Below are 14,491 nucleotides of genomic sequence, written 5' to 3' on the forward strand. Positions count from 1 at the left end.
GGTAGCAGGTCCCTGTGGCTAGACTGATCCCAGTACCCCTGGACTGGAGCAGGTGAGCCCAATCCAGCTAATTAAAGAAGGTTAGGCTACTGCTGGGCCTAGAAAGGGCTGCTAGTAGGCAGCTGGGAAGGAAGGACTGAGACAGGCTGAGCCTTGGGGAGGGACAGTCACACAGGAGTGTGTGGATACCTGGGGCCAGAGGCTCAGAGAAGCAGCTCTGTGGCTGCTGCTCCAGGAAGGGAGCTGAGCTGGCTGAGGCTAGGAGCTGGAATGCCAGAGAGGTGACCCTAAAGCCTGGGGCCAAGGATGGAGTTAAGACTATTTTCTGTTTGTTTGATACCCTCTGTTTAAAGGAATAAACCTCCTTGAAAAAATGGGGCATGTGCTTTATAGTCAGGGATAAGTGGCCACTGGTGACAAGCGGTACCAGAAGCAGGGTTCCAGCCCACCCCTAGAATAAGGGGAAAGACGAAGGAGGTGAGGCGCCTGTGAGTGGCAGGATAACAGCAGCAGGTAGCCGCTATGCAGAAAGAGCAGCAGCAGCTGCAGTTGCAGTTGATGGAAAATCAATAGAAACAGCAGGAGGCCCAGTTTGCCGCACAACAGAGGTGGCAAGAATCTACAGGAGTGGATACCGCTGTAGCCCCACCCAGTAACACAGTTGGTGAGGGACTAGGGCTGGTTGGCTCTGGGCCTGGCAAATCTCAGACTGGGAGATGACCCCAGCACGTTCCTCCAGACATCTGAGAGGGTGGCAAAGGCAGAAGATTGGCAGGAATCGACTTGGGCAGCCTGCATAGCACCATTTCTGATGGGCGAAGTGCAGGTGGTTTACCGGGCAGTACATAATGAGCAGGCAAACTCCTATCTGGTGGTGAAGGCCACCATCCTGGACTGGTTAGGGCTGACTCCTGAGGCTTACAGACACCAGTTTTGGGTAGAGGGGGCCATGGCCCCACTTTTAAAAGTGGGAGGGCTATTCCCTCCCACTTTTTATTGGCCATAAGGGCAAGCAACGGGGGTGGAGGGGGAGAAAGGGTGTAGAGGAGTGAGTGGGAGGCGGGACCTCAGGCGAAGAGGCGGCGCAGGAGTGGAGCCTTGGGGGAAGAGGCGGCGTGAGAGGGGGGGCTCGGAGAGAAGGGGCGGTGTGGGGGCAGGGCCTCAGGGGGTAGCGTGGTGTGAGGAGGCAGGGCCACAGTTCAGGCACCTGTGGTTCCCCCAACTTTTAAGACACTTCTGCCATTCCTGGATTCAGGTAGAACTGTTCCTGTGCAGGGCATGATCATGGGTAGTAGCCCAGAAATTACAGGATCTTGTGGTGGCTCTGCCCAGAGAACAGTTCAATGGAGAAAGCCCTGGATCAAGTCATCTTGGAACAGTTCCTGAAAGTTTTACCTGGGGTGGGGTGGGGTGCAGAGCTGGGTAAGTCACTGCTAGCTTAGGGTTACCCTATTTCCACAAACAAAAAAGAGGACACTGGGGGGGGAAGCCCCGCCCTAGCCCCGCCCCATCCACTCCCTCCCACTTCCCACCCCCTGACTGCTCCCCTCAGAACCCCAACCCCCCCTGCTTCTTGTCCCCTGACTGCCCACTGCTGAGAACCCCCTACCTTAACTGACCCCCCCAGGACCCTACCTGTCCCCTGACTGCCCTGACCCTTATCCACTCGCATGGGTGGCAGGGTTGTAGAAATTTTGATGATGCCCAGAACCCCCCACCCCACCTGCCTAAGGCTCTGGGAGGGGGGCTGGGTGGGGGGAGGAGGTCTGGGGTGCAGGTCCTGGGCTGGGGATTAGGGTGCAGGAGGGGTGCAGGTTCTGGGATAGAGTTTGGGTGCTGGGTGCAGGCTCCGGGCTGGGGCAGGGGGTGGGTGTGCAGGAGGGGGTGAGGGGTGCAGGCTCTGGGATGGAGTTTGGGGGTGAGAGGCGGTGCAAAGGGAGGGGGTGCAGGCTTTGGGAGGAAGTTTGAGGGCAGGAGGGGGTGTGTGGGAAGGGGGAGGGGGATTGGGAGGGAGTTTGGGAATAGGAGGGGATGCAGGGGTGAGGGCTGTGGGTCTGGGGATGAAGGGTTCATGATGCAGGAGGGGGCTCAGGGATGGAGCAGAGGATTAGGGTGTATGGGGATGAGGGTTGGGGGGTTTGGGGTGTTGGAGAGGCTCAGGGCTAGGGTGGAAGGGCAGGGTAAGGGCAGCCTGTCTTCCCATTAGTGGATGGGGGCACTAGGACCCGGGGGCAGCAGACAGCAGTTGCTGCTGGCTCTGGCAGTACACGCAGACAAGGGAGAGGCAGACAGGGATGGGGGACCCACGGAGGGGGGGATGCGCAGAGGGGGGATGGCAGGTGGAGCCTGGGGACCCATCCAACACTCCCCCGCTCCCTGACTGCCCCCCCCCCCCCCAACTCCTCTTACCATTCTGGCTCCACGTGTTTACAAAACACACTGCGGGTTTGTGTGTTACACAGGACTACAGAGAGAGGGAGGGGGGAGCAGGGGAGGGCTCTGGCTGCTGGAGGCCAATGGGAGTGGGTCAATCGGCCTAGCCGCCCAATCAGCAGCCACACTCTGCATGGAAGGGAGGGAGGGAGGCGAGGGAGAAAACCTCCGCGGACATTTTAACCTTGTTACCAATTCCTCCCGGACGGCTATTTAGAGACGCAAAAGCCGGACATGTCCGGGGAAATATGGACGGATGGTAACCCTATGCCAGCTGGCCTCAGTGGGGGAAGCTGTGAAGCAAGTTGTAGCCCTCTTTGAGGCTAAAGGAGCAAAGTGGCTGTGGGGGTATGGTAAATTGAGGGTAGTATCTGTGGTGCTGACCCAGGGAAGCTCTCAAGGGGGAAAGAGTGCCCAAAACTCATAGGACACACAGCACCTACAAGGGACCTGGGTAGCCCTGCAGTCTATTGGAAACACTAGTCGGAGGAGGTTAGGGAGCCCTATGGTTTGCTTCAAGTGTGGCCAGTCCAAGCATATTAAAAAGAATTGCCCATTTATGGAATGTGATTACCTAAACTGTTACTACAGTGAACCAAGCAGTGGAGGTCTTCTCCAAAAGTCTGTGGGGGCCCACTATGGATAGTAGCAATTAGGGTGGGTGGAATAGTGGTTAAAGGACTCATAGACTCGGGTTGTTCATGTACTTTGGTGCAGGAAGATCAGGTGAAGATAAATAGCCTGGACAGATACCTCCCAGTACACGTCTCCCGTGTCTACTCCACTGCAGAAGTTGAGCTGGAGGTTCAGGGTTGCAGAGCTCGACTGTGTGTCAGGGTAATCAAGGGCCTGCCTTGGCCCATAATTCTGGGGAGAGACTGGGTTTGTTTCTCAGCCCTTCGACAACAGAAGCAGCTAGAACAGCATCCCAGGACTGGAGGGGGTTCAAAGCTGGCTAGGAAAAGAAGAGGGCTAGAGGATGGTGTCAAGATGGCAAAGTGAGATCATGACTGTCCCCAATGCTTGAAGGATCAGTTTAGGAAGTGCCAGCAGGAGACGGATGAGGTAAGCGCCTCAACAGAGAAAATCATCAGCCAATTTGTCATATTAGAACATGAGGTGGCCCCGGTTCAGGTGGAAGCCAAGGGGCAGAAGCAACAATGCTTGGCCCTGCAGGAAGAATTGGACCAGGCCCAGATGGAGAAACTCAGCAGGGTATAGTGGGGACCCAGACCCTCCTGGGCTCAGAAGGGTACAGTGGCGATCCAGACTGAACTACGCCTGGGACTCAGACAGGTCTGTTCCAACAAGTAGAGGCTCAAGTAGGGGGCTGGGGTGGGAAACAGGACTCCAGGGCAGGGAAAGAGCAAGGACGGGGGGGGGCCATAAAACAGATCCACACCAAGAGCCAATGAGCTCACAGAATGACTGGAATCAGAGGAAAGCAAATTGCAGGACTTCAAGTTCGAGAAAGAACAACTCACCACACATCTCCAGTTCACTGAGGAGGAAAGAGAACGTCTGCTCCTTGTGGTTCATGAACTTGAGATTGAAGAAAAGATTCTGTGTGCAAAGATAGAACAGCCTATGCAGTGACCCCAAAGCCCAGGAGATGGAGATACGATGATGTAGGGACCCGTGCTCTGGCCGCGCCGCAGGTGGTTTTTTTTTGCTTTGTCATTCTGGCCGCCCCGTTTTTTGGGGGGGGGGTTGTTTGTTTGTTTGTTTTTTGCTTGGGACGGCCAAAAAGCCAGAGCCAGCCCTTGTGCTATGTTACCAGGTAGCTGGTCCCTGTGGCTAGACTGAGCCCAGTCCAGCTAATTAAAGAGGGCCAGGCTATACCTGAACCTCTAAAGGACTGCTGGTAGGCAGCTGAGAAGGAAGGACTGAGACAGGCTGAGTCCTTGGGAGGGAAAGCCACACAGGAGTGGAGCTAGCTCCTGTGATGGGTCTCTGGAGCAAGGGGCACTGGGCTCAGGGAAGCAGCCCTGTGGATGCTGCTCCACGAAGGGAGTATAGTTGGCTGAGGCTAGGAAGCTGCCAGGAGCTGGAATGCCAGAGACCTCTGGGAAAGGTGACCCTGAAGCCTAAGACCAAGGACGGAGTACAGACTATTTTCTGTTTGTTTGATAGCCGCTGTTTAAAGGAATAAACCTTGAAAAGCCTGGGTGTGGCAGCGCATGCTGTGGAGCTGGGGAGAAGTGATGGCCCTGGTGAAAGGGAGCAATGCAATTTAATAAAGTGATGTTTCTAAAGCACTTTGCAACCGTCAGATGGAAGGTGCTATCAATGTGTAAAGTATTATTTATAATTATTGTATTGTAAAGAATTCAAATCTAGCCTAGGCTATAGAGGTAGCATGATGGCTATTCAGTGTTTTTCATGTCCCTAACCTAGATGCTGCACCCTCTCCAAGCACTGCATTCCTGACAGTCAGCTTTCTAAGAGAGCTTGCACCACTATTTCCACCCCATGTTGATGAGGAAATGTATCAACATTACAGTTCTTCCTCCATTATTGACACTTCTTTCAATTTCCAGTTACCCTAGTGCCCCTTAAGAGGAGCTAATGCTGGTTTAGCTTCCTACTGAACGCAGACCTCACTCAACATTAGCATCTTTGCTACTACAATTTTGAAGAGTACGGGCCTAACTGACCAGTGCTCTACGGCTCTGTTTCACTGGCTCAGCTAGCACAAAGGGACCACAAAGATTATCACTGGCTCTCTGCCCCTCCCACCCTCTCTGCAGGATCCTACAGTGATGGGGCACACCAGGGATGGGCAAGGAGGGAAAAGACACATGGTCCGGGCAGGGAGTTCAGACACTCTAGCTATTCTCCAGTAGCTGCTAAAGCACAAGTAACTGTGACTCTGTCAGCTCAGTGATCAAAGGGGTTGCTAAGCATCAGGAAGTGCATTCATATAGAGAGCCCTGTTCTATGGACTGACATAGAGGGGTCACATTGGTTAATGAGAGGCCAGGACACTATCCTCATTCAAAACAGTAATTTATGCTTATCATGAAAAATAAACACAGAAAACAAGTTTCAGCTTTCTACAATAATTCAACCAGTCCCACCTGTCATTTGACCTCTTAAAGTGCTGTAGTCCCTGTGGCAAATGGAAATGAAGGAAATGTCAGACACTATACATTTTAGTCTAATGGCCCTTTTAAAAACAGTCATAGCAAACCTCAAAAGATATTTTCTGCCACAAACAGCTATAGAAAAATCAAGCAGTGCACAAGTTACAGCACACATTTTAAAATGCTATTCTAACCCCAAAGGCAGAATGTTTCTAAGCTTTTTCACTCATTAAAATTGAAATCCTGATGCAATCTTTACTGTGGTGAAGCTACTGCCCCACCATAATATTGCTGTACCATGTTAAGTCTGGAGTAGAGTTAGTGCTGTAAGTTGGGTCATTTGGTAACGGGATCTTCATTTACAGCCCTGCCAATAAAGTGTTGAGCTAAGTGCTCTAAAATCCACATGCATAGGGAGATTGTCTTCAAAACTGGTACGCTGCAACAGGGCCTGGGGTAATTTGTGGTGAAGTTTGGGGTCATTTGATCACGGGGTTCCCAATATACCATCCCCTACATTATAAGTTTTTACAAATTTTCAACATGCTCTAAAATCCGCCGTAGAGAGACTGTCTTCAAAACCGGTATGTTGCAACGGGGGCCAACATATACTTCTTGGAGTAAGATTGGAGTCATTTGTTCAAAGGGTTCTTCAGATACAACCTCTTCACCCTGCAATAAGAAGCTGATTTTAAGGGGGGGCGGGGAGAAGAGAAGAATACACACTGAGATGAATGAATCACTTCACACCTCTGCAATCCTCCCATGCTGCAAAGGAGGTGCAGAACCCTTTCCTCCTACACTAGCCCCTGGAATGAGTGCAGCATCTGGGGCTCCCGTCCATTCCTCCTTGCTGTCTCTGGCTGATAACTATGCCCATCAATTACCACTTTCCTTCCTTTCTCTCCAGTCCTGCCGGAAGACAGTGGAGCTAGTAGTTGAAGGGTAGCGAGGTAATGCCAGAAAATATCTCCCTATTATTCCCCCCTCATTTCCATCCATTCCTCAAAAAAAAAACCAAGAGAAATTCACTGCTCAAAAACATCATTAGGTAGCCCTGGCTGAAACATTCTTATACCAGATCCCCAGTGGCACTTCCCAACCCAAGGGCAGTGTTAGGGTTGTGGGGTGAGGCTGGTATGTACCGTAACTTTATTGGGGATTGTGTATTTGGGGGCTGAGTGGGAGTCAGAGGCCTACTAGCTGTGTGTGTACACTAGCAAGGCTCTAACCTCCTCTCTTTTGATCCTTGTGATCACCCTTCCTTGTGTGTTAAGGAGGGGGCAGGGCTGACCTAGGAGAGACGGGATTAAAAGCCAGACATTAAGTGACCAAGGGGAGCTAGTGAACATGGAGCAGCAAGCAGGAAAGTTTATAGGAGGGAGAAAGAATAAAATCACCCTGGTTCGGAAAGGACACATCGCCAGTGCCAACACTGCTATTGGCTTCTCTACCTACATCCAGACAAAGAACTGGACCATGAATGCCTCAAGCCAGGTCCTGGTGTGGATTTGCGGAGACTGTGGCCTGCATTTCCCCATCTTAGAAAGCCAGGCTGGGGAGACCATCCAGTGTAAGAGGTGCCTACTGTAGAATCTCTCGTGAAGCAGGTGGGAGAGCTACAGGAGGAGTTGGCGAGGCTGAGGAGCATCTGTGCACACAAAGAACTCATTGAAAATATGCATATGGAGACCACCTAGGATCTGGAGCAATCAGCTGTAGGGGTCTGCAATAGCACCATCAGCTTTTTCACAGGGAGGAAACTGGCTGCTGGTTACTGCTGGCAGCAGGCAGTGCTCCACCACCGTTTGCTACCCATAGTCCATAGAGACAAAAATCTGGTATGCTGCTCTGGCAACGGGGGATGAGGAATCTCCCCCAAAAATGGATGAGGAGAAGTCATGTACTGCCAGACTAAGAGGATGTCGGCCCTCAGTCCCAAGAGGAATTGAAAGGGTAGTGGTCAGTGACTGATTCTAAGGGAGATGGAGGCATCCATCTGCCAGCTTGACATGGCATCATGAGATGAGTCCTGCCTGCCAGGGGACCATATCCAGGACATTACAGAAGGATTGCTGAGGATCATCTGCCCCACTGATTAGTACACCATGCTGCTCGATATGGGCACTCAAGATACTGTGAGGTGAGGTATGATCCTGAGTGGATCAGAGGTTACTACAGGGCTCTGGGAGTGAGGATAAGGAAGCTGGGGGCACAGGTGGTGTTTTCATCAGTTCATCCAGTCCAGGGTAAGGGCTCTGCCAGAGACAGAACCAAACTGGAGGTAAATGAATGGCTGCATGAATGGTTTCACCAGGAGGCTTTGAGCTCCCTCGACCATGGGATGCTGTTCCAAGAAAAAGGACTGCTAAGCAGAGATGGGATCCACCCATCTAGGAAGGGGAAGAGCATCTTTGGATGCAGACTGTCTAACCTAATGAGGTGGGCTTTAAAATAGCTTTGACAGGGGCAGGAGACAAAAGTCCACAGGTAAGTCCAGAACATGGAGACATGGGTGAAAGGTTGGAATCTGGGGGGGCACATGGGTAATCATAGCAGGGACAAAGGAGAGATGAGGAAATATAGAGGGGAAATCTAATGAACATCTTAGATGTCTGTATACTAATACAAGAAGTATGGGGAATAAACAGAATAACTCGAAACACAACTAATTAATCTCAATTATTACATAATTGGCATCACAGAGATTTTGTGGGGTAATCTGCGACTGGAATATTGGTATAGAAGGGTACAGCTTGTTCAGGAAGGACAGGCAGGGAAAAAAGGGAGCAGGTTTTGATTTATATATCAAAGATGTATACACTTGCACTAAGGTTAAGCTAGAAGTGGGAGGCAGACCTGTTGAAAGTTTCTGGGTAAGAATAAAAGGTGTAAAAAACCCAACGGTGATATCATGGTAGGGGTCCACTATAGATCACCTAACCAGGAAGAAGAGGTGGATGAGGCTTTTTTTAAACAACTAACAAAATCATTCAAACCGTAGGAGTTGGTGGGATGGGGGACTTCAACTACCTAGACATCCACTGGGAAAATAATACAGCAGGGCACAGATAATACAGCAGGGCACCAGAGACAACTTTTTATTTCAGAAGGTAGAGAAAGCAACTAGGAGAGAGGCTGTCCTAGATTTAATTCAGACAAATAGGGAGGAACTGGTTGAGAATTTGAAGGTGGAAAGCAGCTTGGGTGAAAGTGATCATCAAATGATAGAGTTCATGAACAGTAGGAGGGAAAACAGCAGAATCAGGACAATGGACTTCAAGAAGGCAGACTTCAGGATTCTAAGAGAATTGGTAGGTAAGATCCCATGGGAAGCAAATTTAAGTGAAAAAAGAGGTCAGTAGAGTTGGCAGTTTTAAAAAAAGACATTATTAAGGGAACAAGAGCAAACTATCCCAAATGCATAGGAAGGATAGGAAGTATGGTAAGAGACCATAGTGGTTTAACCAGGAGATCTTCAATGACCTGAAACTAAAAAAAAAAAAAGAGTCATACAAAAAATGGAAAGTAGGTCAAAGTACAAAGGATGAATATAAAGAAAAAAAACCCACCACAAGCTTGTAAGGACAAAATTAGAAAGTCCAAGGCATAAGGGATAACAAGAAAACATTTTACAAATAAACTAGAAGTAAGAGAAAGACCAAGACCAGAGTAGGCCTATTACTCAATGAGGAGGAAAGACAATAACAGAATGGCTGACATGTTAAATGTCTTCTTTGTTTCAGTTTTCACCAGCAAGGTTAGCAATGACCAGATGACAAACATAGTGATTAACAATGCAAATGGGCCAGGATCTGAGGCTAAACTAAGGAAAAAACAAGTTAGGAATTACTTACATATTATGTCTATATGTACAGCGCTGCAGTGGCACAGCTGTACCGATACAGCTGTGCCGCTGCAGCGCATGTGACCAAGATAGTCTATGCCAATGGGAGAATGTCTATGCCAATGGGAGAAGCTCTCCTACTGACATAGCGCTGTGCACACAAGCGCTTATGTGGGTGTAGCTTATGTGGTGGATTATTCACACCCCGGGCGACATAAGTTTAGACGACATAGGCTGTAGTATCAGAGGGGTAGCCATGTTAGTCTGGATCTGTAAAAAGCAACAAGGAGTCCTGTGGCACCTTATAGACTAACAGATGTATTGGAGCATACGCTTTCGTGGGTGAATACCCACTTCATCAGACGCATGTAATGTAGGCTGTAGTGTAGATGTAGCCTTAGGGCTTGTCTTCACGTGCTGGGCTACAGCGGCGCAGCTGTGCCACTATAGCGCTTTATGGAGATACTCCTATGCCAACGAGAGATTTTCTCCCATCAATGTAGTTAATCCATCTCCCCAAGAGGCAGTAGTTATGTCAATGGGAGAAGCTCTCCCATCAATAGAGCACTGTCCACACAGGGGGTTAGGTGGGTATAACTACATGTGACCTGGGTTTAGACAAGTTAGATGTCTTCAAGTCATCAAGGCCTGATTAAATACGTCCTAGAATACCTAAGGAACTAGCTGGAGAGATCTCTGAGCCATTAGCAACTATCTTTGAGAACTCATGGCGTATGGGAGAAATCCCAGAGGACTGGAAAAGGGCTAATATAGTACTTAGCTATAAAAAGGGAAATAAGGACAACCCAGGAACTATAGACCAGTCAGCTTAATTTTGCTACCAAGAGAGATAATGGAGCAAATAATCAATCAATTTGTAAGCACCTAGAAGATAAGGTGATAAGTAACAGTCTTCATGGATTTGTCAAGAACAAATCATGTCACACCAACCTATATCCTTCTTTGACAGAGTAACAGGCCTTTAGTAAGGCTTTTTATACTGTCTCACATAACTTTCTCATAAGTAAACTAGGGAAATATAGTCTAGACCAGTGGTTCTCAACCTATTTATCATTGTGGGTCACATATGGAGCCCACAATGTGCTACCTGGGCCGCAGGTTGAGAACCACAATGCGCCCGCCCAGCCACCCAAATGCCCATCGCCTCCTGCCCAGAGACCCCTCCACAGAGTGGGGCCAGGAGTTGAGTCCTGGGTTGGGGGGCCGAGTGGCAAGGATCCTGGACCCTGCTGTGCGGGGCCGGGTGGCAGCCCCAACCCTGGACCTGGCTATGCGGGGCTGGGTGGTAGGGCAGCCGGGTGACAGCCTGGACCCGGACCCTGACCCTGCAGGGCTGGGCGGCAGCCCTGATGCCATCTCCAGACCCCGACCTCATGAGGCAGACCCTGGATCCTGGACCCCATTGGGCTGGGTGGTGGGCCCAGGTGGTAGTCCTGGAGCCTGGACCCTGCGGGGCCGGCTGGCAGCCCTGGATCCTGGACCCCATGGGGCTGGCCAGCAGCCCCGGATTTCGTGGCGCCGACGGCAGTCTTGGACCCCGGACCCCAGAGTCTGCAGGGCCAGGTGGCAGCCCCGGACCACAGACCCCGGCCATTCAGGGCCAGCTGGCAGCCCAGACCCCGCCACGTTGGGTAGCCAGGCAGTTGGGAACCCGTACCCAGCCGCAGCCCTGCGGTCCCTAGCACACAGCTGGGCCACATTTGTGTGCTAATTGGGCCACATGCAGGTTGAGACCGCTGGTCTAGACAAACCTACTATAAGGTCTGATTCTTTTGATTTCCTGATCTTCCGAGATAGGAACACTTGACATTCTGGCATGAGGCAATGCTGGTCAACCTTTACTCTGCATTAACAAAGTTTCTGAGTAGTAAATATTAGGGCTGTCAATTAATCGCAGTTAACTCACTCGATTAACTAAAAAATTAATCAAGATTAAAAAATCAATCATAAGTAATTGCAGTTTTAATCGCATTGTTAAACAATAGAATACCAATTGAAATTTATTAAATATTTTGGATGTTTTTCTACATTTTCAAATATTTGATTTCAATTTACAACATAAAGTACAAAGTGTATAGGGCTCACTTGATATTATTTTTATTACAAATATTTGCACTGTAAAAATGGTAAGCAAAATATTTGAATATTTTTCAATTCACCTCACACAAGTACTGTAGCGCAATCTCTTTATCATGAAAGTGCAACTTACAAATGTAGATTTTTTGTTACATAAATAATTGCACTCAAAAACAAAATGTATAACTTCAGAGCCTATAAGTCCACTCAGTCCTATTTCTTGTTCAGTTCTTCCACTCTACTCAGCAGTGATAAGGCCTCAACTGGAGTACTTTGTCCAGTTCTGGGCACCACACTATGGGAAAGATGTGGACAAAAGTGGAGAAAATCCAGAAGAGAGCAGAAAAATGATTAAAGGTAGAAAACATGCTGTAACGATGCTGGTTCTGGTGGGACCCAACTGAGAGTGCCAATTCAGGACAGGTTTCAGAGTAGCAGCCGTGTTAGTCTGTATCTGCAAAAAGAACAGGAGTACTAGTTACAGCCCAAAGCTGGGGTTTTTCCACCTCTAAGGCAAACCAAACCAGCCAAACAGAGGAGACTTTGGTTTTACCCCACTGGCTAACCACAAGTCACACAAGCAATTCCCTTAGACACTCCAGTTTCCCAGTATCACCACCAGTGCCACTCGTTATGGGGATGAATGGTTATGAAAACCAATGCCCCAGTAAAAGAAAAAGGTTCTCCCGATCCCAAAGGACCAAGCCCCAGACCCAGGTCAATATACAAATCAGATCTTACCCACAAATCACACTGCTGCCAATCCTTTAGAATCTAAAATCTAAAGGTTTATTCATAAAAGGAAAAAGATATAGATGAGAGCAAGGATTGGTTCAATGGAATCAATTACATACAGTATTGGCAAAGTTCTTGGTTCAGGCTTGTAGCAATGATAGAATAAACTGCAGGTTCAAATCAAGTCTCTGGAGTACATCCACAGCTGGGATGGGTCATCAGTCCTTTGTGTAAAGCTTCCGTTTGTAGCAAAGTCCCTCCAGAGGTAAGAAGCAGGATTGAAGACAAGATGGAGATGAGGCATCAGCTATATCATATTAGCATGGTCCCTCCAATACTGGTGATTGTAGCTATATCACTCGACGCAAGGTTTAAGAATCTGAAGTGCCTTCCAAAATCTGTGAGGGACAAGGTGTCAAGCATGTTTTCAAAAGTCTTAAAAGAGCAACAGTCTGATGTGGAAACTATAGAACCTGAACCACTAAAAAAGAAAATCAGCCTTGTTGCTGGCATCTGACTCAGATGATGAAAATGAACATGCATTGGTCTGCACTGCTTTGGATTGTTATCGAGCATAACCCGTCATCAGCATGGAAGCATGTCCTCTGGAATGGTGGGCGAAGCATGACGGGACATACGAATCTTTAGCGTATCTGGCACATAAATATCTTGCAACGCTGGCGACAATAGTGCCATGCGAACGTCTGTTCTCACTTTCAGGTGACATTATGAACAAGAAGCGGGCAGCATTATCTCCTGCAAACGTAAACAAACTTGTTTGTCTGAGCGACTGGCTGAACAAGAAGTAGGACTGAGTGAATTTGTAAGTGCTAAAGTTTTACATTGTTTTAATTTTTGAGTGCAGTTATTTTTGTACATAACTCTACATTTGTAAGTTAAATTTTCATGATAAAGAGATTGCACTACAGTGCTTGTATTAGGTGAATTGAAAAATACTATTTCTTTTGTTTCTTTTTTACAGTGCAAATATTTGTAATAAAAAATAAATATAAAGTGAGCACTGTACACTTTGTATTCTGTGTTCTAACTGAAATCAATATATTTGAAAATGTAGAAAACATCCAAAAATATTTAAATAAATGGTATTCTATTATTGTTTAACAGAGCGATTAATCATGCAATTAATTTTTTTAATCACTTGACAGCCCTAGTAAATATATAATCAAAGAGTTGTTAACACAAGGAAGAATTAAAAAATACCCTTGGGGAAACAAGGAATATTTTTCTAAAGGCTACAATTGATTATATAGTGTAACAACAGGTATTATATCATGTTGCCTGGTCTATTGATTGCATATTGATTGTATTACTGATTTAGTTTCCCCAGTTAGCACCCTGAAATTTGGTAGGTTCTTGTCCCAAGATCAGGCCCAGTGTTACCAAAATTACTGTTCAGTTGGGAGCCCCGATGAGCATGGTTACAACACACCCACTTAGAATATCACACTATATTTATAATAGTTTTATTAATACAATTGGCAAATTCACAAACACTCCAACCCAGCAAGGCAGGTAGAAATAACATAAAATGAGCGGCATATCCATATACTTACACCATCCCTTGCAAACAACCTGAAGTGTCAGTTATCATCTTCATCATCTTCCCCCTCACCATCATCCTGGCTTCTCCCAAGGGCTACATCTCTCCCTCCCAATGCACACAGGCTGGGATACAACTTTTATAATGTATTATGGTGATCCCACTGTGCCTAATGCATATTCAGTAGGAGTTTCAGCCCCTCTACTTATTTGTAGTTCCTCACCCTGCTAATGTTGGGATGCCCTTCTCCTATAGGTTATTAATCCTTTTGCCTCAAGCTTATTAGCATATATGTCAATTAGTTACCATGGCATTCATGTGGTCAGACATCTGCTGATGTCCCCAACTAAAAATATACCAAGCTGGTATAAACTAGTATCTTGTGATTAACCAGCAGCAGTTTGATCATTACAGCATTCCGTCTTGTGATATCTTGTGATCTAGGGTTACTCTTGGTTAGCTACTTATGTAAAGGCTTTTTGGGCCTTATACCTTAATTAGTTTAGCTAAACTGTTGTCTTACAAGCATTGAGGCTTGTAGGCTCATTGCATTATTTCCTTAACTTATACCTGTGCCTCAGCTAGCAAATACCTATAGGCTACAATCACCAGTATTGGAGGGACCATGCTAATATGATGAGCTTGTGTTAGCATGGGAGTGGCTATGTTAATGGGTGCATTAAGACTCTGAGTATGCCATGTCTAAACTAAATGTTTCCGGAAGCCTGAGCA

At 47.7% G+C, this 14,491-nt stretch overlaps 1 long non-coding RNA gene across 1 annotated transcript; it reads right to left on the bottom strand.

The window, feature by feature from the left end:
- Positions 1-5,425: 5,425 nt before the first annotated feature.
- Positions 5,426-14,091, bottom strand: LOC117871128. Its single transcript, XR_004644157.1, has 2 exons — positions 13,773-14,091; positions 5,426-6,191 (listed from the first exon to the last, which is right to left on the bottom strand). It is a non-coding gene; the product is annotated as an uncharacterized LOC117871128 (long non-coding RNA).
- Positions 14,092-14,491: the final 400 nt, after the last annotated feature.

The sequence above is a fragment of the Trachemys scripta genome, chromosome 1 (genome assembly GCF_013100865.1).
Source record: "Trachemys scripta elegans isolate TJP31775 chromosome 1, CAS_Tse_1.0, whole genome shotgun sequence".
Taxonomy (NCBI): domain Eukaryota; kingdom Metazoa; phylum Chordata; order Testudines; family Emydidae; genus Trachemys; species Trachemys scripta.